This window comes from Dermacentor silvarum, chromosome 3 (assembly GCF_013339745.2).
Source record: "Dermacentor silvarum isolate Dsil-2018 chromosome 3, BIME_Dsil_1.4, whole genome shotgun sequence".
Lineage (NCBI taxonomy): Eukaryota > Metazoa > Arthropoda > Arachnida > Ixodida > Ixodidae > Dermacentor > Dermacentor silvarum.
In genome coordinates, this window is record NC_051156.1 from 76,704,835 (window position 1) to 76,718,408 (window position 13,574).

At 43.8% G+C, this 13,574-nt stretch overlaps 1 long non-coding RNA gene across 1 annotated transcript in view; it reads left to right on the plus strand.

The window, feature by feature from the left end:
* The first annotated feature begins 390 nt into the window (after positions 1-390).
* LOC125943841 (uncharacterized) overlaps positions 391-13,574 on the plus strand; it is a 70,761-nt gene continuing 57,577 nt past the window's right edge. The window contains exon 1 of the long non-coding RNA XR_007465935.1: positions 391-482. This is a non-coding gene — a long non-coding RNA (uncharacterized LOC125943841). The remainder of the gene's footprint in view (positions 483-13,574) is intronic.

Consider the following 13,574-nt stretch of genomic DNA (forward strand, 5'->3'; position numbering starts at 1 on the left):
CGCGCTGTGCGCAGCCATGGCCGTGCTAGAAGTAGAGGCGCGCCTCCTCCTCCCCCCCCCCCCCACACACACACACTGCGCACGCTTGACCTCTCGGCTCACCCACGCAGAGTTTTGCTCGCACCCACAATACACAACGCGCTAGGCACCATCTTATCAAATTAGATTTCATACACAAATCATGATTACGCTGATGCCGACATTGGTAGCAAAAGTCACCTGTGCTTTTTATATGATTATTGTGATAATATCTAGATGTTAGGCGTTTAGTACGTAAATCTGCCATCTTTGTTTTCGAGCATCGCTTTTATTTCAGAGTGTTGTAGAATATGCGAAGAAACGCGATATAAATTTAACTCAGTGAAATTATTACCTACGTTGTTTTTCCAGGGCTCTGAACAAAGCCCGCAATATATCCCTTTTAAGTGCTGTGTACGCATTTTTTTAACGCCAAGCTAGTGCATCAACACCAAAGGATTGATGTAGTGTTTGATATCTAAAATGTGTCGCATGCATCTTGAGAGTTTTGATTGAAATTTTGCTGCACGTTTGAATAAAGGGTTCAAATGTTTTTGTAAAACGAGTTGGGAAGGTAGACGGTTGCGTGTTTTTGCCCGGTGTGAGCACGTCGTTGTGTGTAGGGGTACACTATAATTCTTTTTCAGAGTGTGTTGCATCAGAGATAATTTTCAATTGCCTGGATAGGTGCTGTTAATGCCTGCTAGAGGCGACATATTTGATGTTCTGATATCTGTACTTCCTGTAGTGAGCTTTCGCATGGAGTCCACATTCTGTACACTTGACAAAACTAACAAAACATTCAAAATCCCTTATCTGTTCTGCACCTGCACGCTTTTTATGAATCTGAAGATGCAAGAAATGTGGTGAAAGTAAGCTTTTAATCCACCAAACTAAGTCGCGGATAACGGGAGATGAAAATGTATGACGTAGCTACACGTTTTCGTGTCTGCATTTCAGTGCTCTAATCGTGTTTCCGAAGAACTGCGCTCGCAGACCCACCACATAAACAAGCACACAAATTATATGTTGCGGTGTTCAACAGAATCAAGGCAGCCTCATCAGCCCGGGTCCCAAATAATAAGTGATAGGCCGGTGGTGAGCATGGATCAAAACAGGCTGGTCGGTATTTTGACGATGGTAATACGGGATAAGATCTTTTGAAATACGGTTCAGAGCCGTGCAGTCAAAACGCGCAAGGCCCACAATCGCATCCTCATTTTTACATATCCCGGCTTTTTATAGCCCCGGAAAAATAACCGCACCAACGATAACGTAAGGAAAATAACTTCACTGTGCTTCACTTTTAGCATGGGATAAATTTTGGGATGAAATGTATGACCTAAAACACATACATATAAATTTTCTCAATAAAACATAACCAGCTAGCAAGTTGCACTTCAAGAACAATGTTCAATATGTCAAGACAACTACGAACAATATAGTGATGAGATCTCACGCATAAGAGCTGTCCCTTTATTTTAACTTAGGTAACAGTTATGTGAAATAACTGGTATGTACAAACAATGATCTGCTTTTATCTAAACTGGTACTGCGCAGTAACCGAGTGCTTATTAAAGTCGACACAAACTTGGCTGTTAATTAAATGCTTTGCGAAATCTTTAGACCCGACTTCAGGTCGTATTTGACGGACTATAAGTCACAGTTTCTTTCCGAAATTTTCGTTGGTGTGCCTTACTCAACAGTGCGGCCTATATATGCATACAATCATGCAAGCTAGCACGTCGAATATGAGCATTTTTGTTTTGCCGAGCACGCGACGCCGCAGATGGAATGACAGTGGCGTGCCTACAACGCTTTGTCAAAGTTATTCAGAGGCCGGTGGATGTGACCTGTCGACGCTGCCGGGCCAAGAAGCTGAACCTTTTGAGTGCGTTGGAGGATGAGGCATACGACGGCTTCAGTTTAACTGCAAGAAATGCTGATTTTCTGCGTCTAAGAGGAGTATTGGTCGAAGATTTTGTCTCAGAATTTGCGCTTATTGAAAATCTTTACTGCAATTTAGTGCCCGGAAATGGGGCAAGCACGACATTTTTTATTAGTGTACAAGCATGTATAATCGCGTTTCGCAATGCCGACCGAGTTAAAATAGGTGTGTAATACACCGGCGCAACTTATATACCACTTTTGTCTTCTAAATTTGCGAGAAGTGGCGGCAGAACCTTATAAAGAAGTGCCACTTAGAGTCCGATGAATACGGTATACTACAGCACTACATAGCACGCGCTTTCGTTCATATTGCCATGTAGTGACTGTGGAGAACACAGTAGCAAAAGCTCTGTATTGCGAAAGTAACTGTTTATTGGGCGAACCTGTGCCCAGATAAACAGGCTACACTGAAAGCACAATGATAGCTGCGGAATCGTCGGAATCTGATGCACGGTACAAGCGTGTCGGCTTTCATACATGACTCGTCGAACGTTCTACCGTAATTGCTTGCACCCGCGTGCCTTCCAGAAAATGCTACACAATTCGGGTCTCGCGTACAGTCGTCATTGATATGAAAGGGAACACCAAATTTTTTTCGAACACCCGTAGGGGCTAAACACACAGGTCCTTCATAAAAGTGTTCAGTGATCCCAAAAGTTCATCAGGACAACTTAATAAATATCAAGTTCCTTGATTTGAACCAATGCATAACAAGGTATCGTAGTTTTAAAAAAAATTCGCTGTTCCCTTTCATATTGATGATGACTGTACAATATGAATACACTAATTTCGGCGAGAACATGCACAACAGATAACATCAACGATAACGTTTGAATAAGTTCGAAATCATGCAGGCGCGTCTTGTGCTTGGCGGCAATATTAAATGAGCAAGTGAAATACAGTCCCAGGAAAAACGGCTAAATAAGTACACCTGTCAATATATCATCAGCCTATAATTATTGTTGTCCACTGCAGGACAGAGGCCTCTCACTGCAATCTCCAGTTACCCCTGTCTTGCGCTAGCTAATTCCAACTTGCGCCTCAGAATTTATATATATATATATATATATATATATATATATATATATATATTGTGAGCCCCTTTTGTGCATATCGTCGTCGTCATCTGTACATACGACTCATCATCGTGTGTGAGCGCTATTTGTTCATATCGTCGTCGTCATTTGTACATACGACTCATCATCATCTTTTGTATCGTGCGGTGCTTCGTCTCTCACTCGGGCGGCTGCTCGGAAATAAGGGCATCGCATCGGCCGACGTCTCACAATATATACATATATGTACGATACATGAGAATCCGACGATATCCGACTGTGCTAGCAGCTACCATTGGGCTTTCTGTGTAGACTCCTGATATATATATATATATATATATATATATATATATATATAATGAGCGAGAAGAAAGGGAACCGAGGGGTCCGATTTTTTTTAATCACATCATAAGCCAACAATGACACCAAGGACAACATAGGGGAAATTACTTGTACTTACTACTTGAATTAAAGAAAGTATAAGTTAATGGAAATGAAAATCGATGAAAAAACCCGCCGCAAGTGGGGAACAATCCCACGTCTTCGTATTACGCGTGCGATGCTCTTATCATTGAGCTACCGCGGCGCCGTTTTCCTATGCACTTTCTGGGGTATTTATTCTTTGCAACTAGAACTAAAACTGGGAGTGTTAGCCAGCGTCACCGCTCAAGAAACCTAGGGGGCGGATGTGAGACATCCTTTCAACCACAGGCGTCACGTATACGTGACCTATATATATATATATATATATATATATATATATATATTGGAGAGCCAAGGTTCTTCCACTCTTTGCTACTCTGTAGTATTGACTGCAAAAAAAGTACGCGCTCTGCGCACTGCAACGTCGACTTTGCAAGTAGGATATATTTGTTGCGGAACGTCATCCAGACAACAGATTATTTTCTCGGCGCAGGCACCGGTGCTATTATACGTCATGAAACATTGGTCAAAGAAATATGTCTAATAAGAAGATCTTTATTATTATATTATTGTGAGCTGTCAGTGACAGCTTACTGAAATGTGTCAGGCGCAGCGACATAGAAAGTGTACAGGAATCGATTTGGCTTGAAGTCAGCCTAGCGCGCTGTGAAAACTTGTTAATCGGAACCTTCTACGCTCCACCGAATATCTCTCCTGCTTTGTTTGATCAGGTCATCTCTTCTATTGAAAGTGTCTTATCCCCCCATCGCAATCACAGAGTAATCCTTTTCAGACCTTTGCCTCTCTAATGCTCAAGCTATAGATGTTTCCCGTTCTGACATTTCCCTTGTCCGTCCCGATAAGTTTCACCCCTCACTTATGATAACTGCCTCTGTGTCAGCCTTGAAGCAGAGCTTCTCGATTATCATTAATGAATCTTCTCGATTTGCTTTCAAGCGGGGTGATTATGTTGGCTTTTATGACTTCTTGTCCACCAGAGATTGGTCCCTAGTCACAGATAAAACCAATGTTGATGACCAAATAGATCAGTTTACGGAGCTTTGTTTTGAGCGGTATGCGCCAATACATTCCTCAGTACAGTCCTGGGCGCTCTAAATATCCCCATTGCTTCTCATTTGAACTTATAACTGCCCTAAAGCATAAAGATCGCGCGCACCGTAAATCCAGAATTCCTGTGCCTAATGAGTGGAGAGAATTCCGCTTTTTTCGAACTCTCTGCAAACGCCTCTAAAGCGGGATCTTGAGGCATATATTGCATTCTTGGAGAAGAGCGCCTCCGACCGGCCGGCGGAATTTTGTAAGTATATCCGCAAGCGCACCAGTAATCGCAGAGAGTGTTTTCGCCTGCTCGACTCTAGTGGAGTAGAAGTCCAAGCAGTCGAGGATTGTTTTGCTGCGCATTTCTCTTCCTTATATAAACCTTCAGATTTCAACGCTGGTGTGAGTCAGCAGCACACAACGGCTCCTACATCTAGTCCTGTGTTGTTTGAAGCAAAGCTGATCATCGAATGCCTTAAGCGCTTGAAGCCTTCCCTATCTTGCGGTCCTGATGGCATCCCTTCCGCAATCTTAAAAGCGTACGGTGGTATATTTGCCCCAGTATTGACATCTATATTTAGTAGCTCTCTGAATACTATCACCTTCCCTCACTTGTGGAAAACTGCTCGTGTTTTTCCTGTATTTAAGTCTGGCTGTAAAACCGATGTCTCAAATTATCGCCCGATTTCTCTTCTCTGTGCCACGTCTAAGGTTTTTGAGCTTGCTCTTCACAACGTATTGTCTTGTACTGTGAAGAACACATTGATTCCGAATCAGCATGGATTCCTCACCGGCCGCTCCACTATCACAAATCTCGCAAGCTTCATGACACATATCTCCGCACCGGTACTTCAAAGGGTGCAAGTAGACACCATATATTGAGACCTCAGTAAAGCTTTTGATGTGGTAAGACACTCACTGCTTCTCATCAAGCTTACGCACTTTGGTGTTGACTCGTCAATTGTAAATCTCTTGCGGAGTTATCTTATTGGTAGATCATGTTTTGTTAACGTCAACGGCCAAACGTCTTCTTCGTACATGGTAACCAGCGACGTTCCTCAAGGATCAGTGTTAGGACCACTCCTTTTTAAAATTTTTATTAATGACGTTCTTTCCGCCATTCGACATTCTTCATGCCTCCTATATGCCGATGACATAAAGATTTTTAAGGCAATTCATACTGTTGATGACTGTCGCATCCTGCAGTCTGACCTGCTTTCTTCTTCTAAATGGTGCACAGATAATAACCTTACCTTGAATGCCGCTAAGACCAAAGTCATGACTTTCACCCGCAAAACAGCAAGCATTTCTTTTTCTTATTCAGTAGATTCGGTACCATTGTGTAAGGTCCGTGAGATCAATGACCTTGGTCTACTTTTTGATACAACCTTACACTTTTTAGCTCACACTAAACGCGTTGCAATGCGGGACATGCGCACTCTTGGCTCTGTTTGCAGACTGTCGAGAGAATTCAATTCTCCTACACCGTTCCGCAATTGGTACACAACAATCTGTCTTCATCAACTTGAATACGCGTCAGCAGTCTGGAATGGCATTTCTAGATCCAACAGTGACATTACAGATCGGGTCCAGAAAAAGTTTCTAAGCATATATTATCACCGCTTTGCTAACACGGACTCTGGGCCCTGATCTAGCCCTGTTGGATTATTGCCATTGCCCTTACTTCGCTGCCGACGTAATCGTGCTGACCTGCTTTTCCTTTTCAAACTCCTTCACGGCATCCTTATGTGCCCCGAACTCCTCAGTTGTATCACATTTCGTATTCCGCGCAAAATCACCAGAGAACACAGACCTTTCCATGTTGCTGCCTGTCACCACCAACACTCAACCGTCCATAGAATACAGTCTTCATAATGCCCACTTTCTTGACCTTGATATTTTTCACAACTCTCTGTCTTTGTTCTGCTCTCAGCTTTCCGTTGTTGTGTCTTAGTTTCACATGTTCTTCAACTTCCCTTCTCTTCCTTTTTATTATGTAGGCATTTTGCGCCTTCGGTTGCATGTATGTACACTTTTCTTGTCAAGATTGTTATTTTTTATTCATTGTTTTTTTTTTCACTGATACTCCCCTGCTGTATTTCTTTTTCTATGTACACGTGCGCCAGCACCTAGACCTCACGGTTGTTCCTGGGCACGATAAATAAATGATTGATTGATTGCTTGATTATTATAATATTATTATAGTTCCTGCCGTTAAGGAAGCTCAACTTTCACAAAAATAAGGCGCCTGTACAATGTGTGCGAGCTGAAGTTTCAAAAGGCAGTAAATATTTCGTGGCAGACTGGTCAAGGGTCAAACATTGCGGAGGTGGTCAGAAGGAGGACGTGGCCAGTGCATGAATGATGGGCGATAGATAAGTGCCGCCGCTGCAGCTTCCTTCGAAATCGTCCAAGTCAATGTTGTACGCCATGACAGGCGCAATGCCCATACCCTCATCGTAGGACTGTTTTATCCGCTTGCTGACTGCATCGCGCGTAAGCAACGTCGCAACCTGAGGAAAAAAGACAACGAGAGCACCGAGTGGCGATAAACACATTGACTAGTGTTTAAAGCACTAGGAACATGACATTTCCACGTGTTTATTTTGTGCTTTAAAGAAGTTGCTCAGTCTTTAAGCCCTACAAAAGTTACTGCTTAGCCTCACCGCACCATAAATGTCAATAGACTGTATACAAACAAGGCGTCTGTTTAAAAAATATTTTTGTTGGTAAGTGCTCCGTTCTATTGACCGGTCCTTAGTAGGTCTGCTCCTACGAACTATATTAACTAGTTGTCAACTAATATTTAGTGTTTTGAATACCAATCGAATACTACACACTAGATATTCGTAATTGTATTCAAAAAGGAACTATTCGGCGTTTTCGAGTATGTGAAACTAATGAAGTATTTCTCAACAAATGACTGTTAAGGTCTGGTTGCTGTACCCTGGCTACAACACAAATTATCGCAAGGTATGAGAAGTATGAGAACGATAAAAGGTTTCAAAGCAATGCAGAAACAAAATGAATAATGGAAGATATTTCTTTTCGGTTTCGCGGCAGAAGCCTTCATCCAACCTGTGATGTTTGCTTGCAGCGTGTCCTTCATTGTTTTTGGTAATCTAGTCATTTGGCAATTAGTAAAGCTAGGGACACAATAGTCATTCATTCTTACAAGCCTTAGTTGTAGTCATACGCTGTAAAGATGTTCCGGCGGGTGATGATATCGAGAGGCAATTCGTGTTTTTTTAATGACAATTATTGCTCTCATGTTCAAAACGTTATTGCTGTTGTGTTCATTTGTCCTTGATAGCCGTGTATGTTGCACGATTCGGTACACGCGTGGCACCTAATTATATCGAAATAAATATTCCTGCTTTAAATATATGCGCCTGAGTTCTATTCAACATTAGATTTTTACTATCGGTATTAGATTCGTATTCGAAAACGTTGATGTTCGCCACATCCATCTTTAATGCAGGAGCTGTTTTTGTGAATACAGAGACAGTTTTGATTTCGTTTCCCAGCTGGCGTTTGTGTCCTGACGTGGAAGGTGGGAATCCGCGTGGGAATACAACGGCGTGCCGTTTTGGCACTGGGACGGCCGCTGGCATCGGCTGCTGGGTTGTCTACAATGCTACTACTCGTTCCAGGGCATCGAACAGCAGCAAATATGAGACGGCTGAGCGAGTGGTGAAACGTCACTATATTATGCGTCCGAGTGACCGTGATCTGCGTCTGGATACACGCATGTTTTGTTTAACGAACCAATACTTGCTCGTATAAAACCCCTACTAAAATTACTTGTTTTTACGCTTGATGATCGGTAGTAGTTTTTTTTCCGGCTTGTAGGTCGCGAAACTTTATTTAGATTAACGAAATTAAAAGTAACATCTTTCATGTCAGCAGTTCATTACTGTGCCCTACACAGCAAAACTTGCCAAATTTTATACTTAGAGGTGCGACAGATTGGGCTACTTGGGGACGCCTCATTGTGTTTTTTTTATCAATATCCCATACGCTCAGTTTCATACGTTAGAATGATGATTTAGGCGCGGCAAACGTAACTCAAAACCCTGAATAGGATTTTTGACACGCTGGAGGAAAGTATTCGTAGTAGATAGCCGATAAAGCACATTACAAAATAAATATTGACCATGCTAATTCATTGATATCTTTAAAACATAGATTTTTTCATGCGGTACTAGTCTGCAGGACAACAAAGAGGTCGTCAAGTTCTAATTTTACTTCGCGTTAGGCGCAGAAGTGTTTAAACATGCACATCGGTAGCGATGTTTCCAGCTCACTTTAGTGGAAGCACGCTTGAAACAGGTCCTAAAGCGCGGACAATACGAGAGCGAACATCCAATTGCCTAGGCGCACAGTGAAACGCATGAAAACGCATGCATGGAAATGGGTACTGGACTACTAGTCGTCTCATCACACAACCGCAGGTACCAGTTCCTTAGAACGACAGAAAGCTGAGCTAGTTGGTAAGGATGCATAACGCAAAAAGGTAAGGCGTTCAGACACGGACACGAGAGGATACAAGTGGACAGCGCGTGTTGTCCACTTCTCTCCTCTCGTGTCCGTGTCTGCACGCCTTAATTTTTTGCATTACCAGTTCCTCTGATTGTATTTTGTGAAAAAAAAAGGCATGCGAAATTTTGAGATAAGCGTTAAGGGAAGTCGCCACTTTTTGAGCAGAGCAAAAGGGCAGGAAGTAATGGAAGAAATCGAAAGAAGTTGGTGTAGTATTTTTAGGAATCAGCCTTCACTTTCTGTAAACAGCCCCTGTCGAGAGCTAGCATGCGATTTCACCCAAGTAGCATTTCTCATCTCTTCGTCATAGTGTCGGGTAGCTTTGTCCTCTCCACATTAAATAGTGATTGCCCGTGTTTTCGTCAGTTTTGCGCTCCCAGAACTACAGTTACCCAAAGGCGAAAGCGAGTTTACGAGTTAACACAGAGCTAACAGACAATTCGTGCTGTTGACACTACACCGGCCATATGTGCTGCCTCGATATCAGCGAGACTCTGGGCATACACAAAGGAACACTTGTACAGATTTAGGAAAGAAAAATGTTGGCGTGGTGAGGAGAGATACCAGTGGCGTTGCATGCGTCGCGTCTCGCGCACCTCGATGGTGCACGAGATGCGGCCGACGGGAAAGCGTCGGTGTTAGTCAGGGCCCAGTGGAATATCAGGTGACGTTAACTTGACATCTACTGTCCGTTCCACTCACGTGTGTGCATGCACACGTAAGCGCAGCAGGAACGCTAGTGTGCTTATGGTGTCCATCCGCACAACGCTATAGCAAGCCATAGCAAGCCATAGTACCCTCTAACCAAGCAGATGGAGCGGAGCGTAACGCTGCGTCCTCTTTGCTACGTCGTTTTTGTAGCCAAATACACCCCGCGCCTCCAAAGCCCTCCCTCTGCGCTCGGCAGGGCACGAAGTCAGCGGTGGTGTCGTTGCATGGCATGCATGCGCTACGAGAGCCCATTATTATCGCCAAAAAAGTTCGAAGTGAAAACAATGGCATCGGGAATGAAAAAAAATAATAATTGACATCTCTGTATCTCTCATCGCCACTGTGCACATGTGCGACAATAAATACTAAAGGAACACGAACTGATATCTTAAAATTGTGAGTAATTAATTTTTTCACTTAAAACCAAACTATCACATCTTTTTCGTCACTATTGCATAGGGAAGTACTGTGTGTGATAGCGACGCAAGGCTGGGGGTTGCAGACAGCTAATCTGCACCGCGAAAATACTTGCCGCCTCTTTTCTCGCCGACTACGATGTTGAATATTTTACGGAAACGAACACCACCGAAATTCGGCGTGGCCATTGTCGCCGGGCCTTTATGGTGACACAAAGTAAAAAGGTCAGAGGGCGTGATGAGTCACTCAGATGCCAGTTACATTAATGTGCCGCTGCACTTCACATCGTCCAGCGCCTGCTGCCACGTTGCCTGTGCACTTTCCAGGGAATGGTGCAGCGCAGGACAGCGGGAGAGGTTCGAGTTCCTGCGTTAATCGTGAATGCGCTAATTCGTCGTTGAAGGTTGCGCTACCTGCATGAGGCGAGCTGCAACATTTCAGGCAGCCGTCTTTCGTGTTCCTTTTCTTTTTCAAGCAGAATCCTGGAGAAAATGTCGAGGCAGAAATGGTTTTGTGCATGCTAGATCCCAGCGGCCTAATCAAATCACTGTTGTGTTGCGATTTGTTGTGACATAGTTTAGAGGAAGGGATCGAGGTTTTAGAACCGAGCTCCCGGCCCTTCACGAGTGTTCTTGACTTAGGAACGGGGCCCTGCAGTTTCGGCTGCGCCGACTCTGATGCGACAGATCCAATGTGGACGTCTGCATAATTACCTGTAAATACTATGTATATAATGTCTGGTTATCTTCCAAGTGTAAATCGTCAATGGCGTCCCATCTGTGAGCGCAAGAAGTAACGAACGTTATGGTAAGGGCCGTAGGTATAGACGACAGTTTTCTCCCCAAGTAAGCTGACAATGTTGGCTTAAGGAAGCAAGTAGGGGAAGAGAACAATTAGTCGTACCTACGCTATTTCACTTATGTAGCAATGTGCTTGCGTTGTTCAGATGTTATGACTATAAGTATACTATAAGTTGTCTCTAGTACGCAAAAAAAGCTCCGGCTGCTACTCACGCGAAAAGTGCTATTGTCGTCGGGTAGCCACGTTAAGTAGCATTCGGGGAAGATGCTGTAATAATTAAGCAGCTGCTGGCACACCTTCGCCATGTGTGTCTTCCCCGGCTGCAGTGTATAATTCTCCCACCTCGACGGTCTGGTCGAGGGTACCCAAAGTCCCGCCAGCGTCGTGGTGAATGTTTCCGGAGCTACCTTAAAGTTAAAAACAGCAAAATATTTCGGTTAGGCTACTACAAAGGTCTAGTAACAACAATTTCACTCGTCACCTGACGTCCCCGAACGCATACCGCTGAGAGCAGAAGGTATACGCGCATGTGGCAAAGCTATTCTCTTGAAGTTGTACTTTCCCGTGTATACGGCCTACCACATGCCATGAGTGAGGTGGCTAATAACTGCTGGGTACTCTGCCGCCCACTTGTATCTATTTCGTGGCTTCTTCTCATTGGATTGCGTTGTCTGGTTATGCACATTAACATTAATTTGTCCCTCGATGCAGGAAGCGAAAGCGTCCCGATGTCGCCCCTCGACACGGATGATGATGATGATGATGATAATAATAATAATAATAATAATAATAATAATAATAATAATAATAATAATAATAATAATAATAATAATATCGTAAAAGTTTGTAAAAACGCTTTCCTGGAAAAACAAATGTGACAACATCGGAAATATATTTACTATTTATGCACATCCAAGTAAACAGAACTCCCAACCTGACCGGAGCTTTAGACTTCCATCGGTTTAAAAAGATCGTCTGCTCTTCCCTGGTTTGCTCGGCTCATGCATTCGTGCGTGAACCGTGCATGCGAGAGAACGAGCCAGAATAAGCACGGCTCGGCGGGCTCCTCCTCGACTCGCACAGTAAGCAAAGCAAAATTGTTCATCACGTTTTTCACAGAGAAACCAGACAATGCAAAAAACTTTCGTAGTAAAAAGAAACATAACAGATAAAGCACGCTCTTCGGGATAAATTAAAAGGCCACTAGCGGAATAGCACACCTGAAGGAACCTCTAAATATCCACACGTGAGAACATGGCACCCAGAAATTGTCAAGCCGTTGGTAGACCTTCAAGTTCGGAGGCCTTATAATATAGCGCAGCCACGAACAGGGACATATGATAAGGCGAAACGAAGTATACAGCGACGGACAGCATTTTGAGTCTTCATGTGTTCCTGTAGCTGCCTGCGCTATGCATATATAGACCATCATGAACTACCAGCATGTCATTCTCGCACACTATATGCCTCAAGTGCATTTACATATGGTATGAAAAGAGAAATTCTAACGTTTAGCGTGGAAACAGTACGGCAACTTTTAATGCAAGATGTATTATACCCTCGTATAGCGCAGGTCTTACACAGGTCTTACAATGCATGACCTGTCATCGAACTTGCAATGTATTCTAAGTTAATTAAATTCGGGGGTTTTTCGAGCCACAACTACCATATGATTATGAAGCACGCCGTAGTAGGGGACTCCGCTCATTTTCTTACCACCTGATGTTCTTTAACGTGCACCTCATGTATGGCAGGCGGGCGTTCTTGCCTTTCACCCCAATCAATATGGGGCTGCCGTGGCCGGGACTAAATCCCACGCCCTCGTTCTTAGCACCGCTGTAGTGTTTATTAAAGATGTGCTTTGAGATTACGTTAGTTTTAAGCTAAATTTACATATTTATTTCTTAGCTGACCTGCGCATTTTTTTGTCTTATATTGTATTCGAGCGGCAACTAGCCACATTAGGATATAGGTCCAAAACACCGGCAGAATCCATCTAACGACGACTGTCGACAGTGATGCATTTAGCGATGAATCAAGATAGAGACGCAACTGCGTATTGCCACCATGAAAACGAGTTACGTGTGAGGCGTGCACCACAGCGGGACTCCCTTGTCGCGGTTCGCTAAGAACACTCGGCGCCATCTAGTGCCGCCGCCGCGAAGCCTGCGCGTGGCTTTCGAAATGGAACGTAGACCGGGGCGTGCGAGCGCTTATAAATGCGTCAGGCGGGGAGTCCGATGCTGGGGGGACTTCTTGGCAGCGCCAATAAATGGCACAGCGTAGCCAGAAAGAAGCCGGAGAGAGGCGCCCGCCTGCCGCATGAAGCCTGGACTTTTGGATGGCTTATTTCACACGATTGCGATTCCAAGAATGCGGCTGGTGCAATGCCTAGGGTTGCTTTCTGCCAGGTCTTGTGGCAAAAGCCGCGCACTTTTTCGAACGAAATGAGAAAAAGAACCCTGTCCGTTATGATGTTATTGACCTGTCTGTCTTTAATGGAATCAAATAATACGCGTGTTTGTAATTTAGTAACGCTTTAATGTTTAAATTTCTCTAGGAGTGCGGAACAGTGGTTCCTGAAGTTCAGCTCATGGA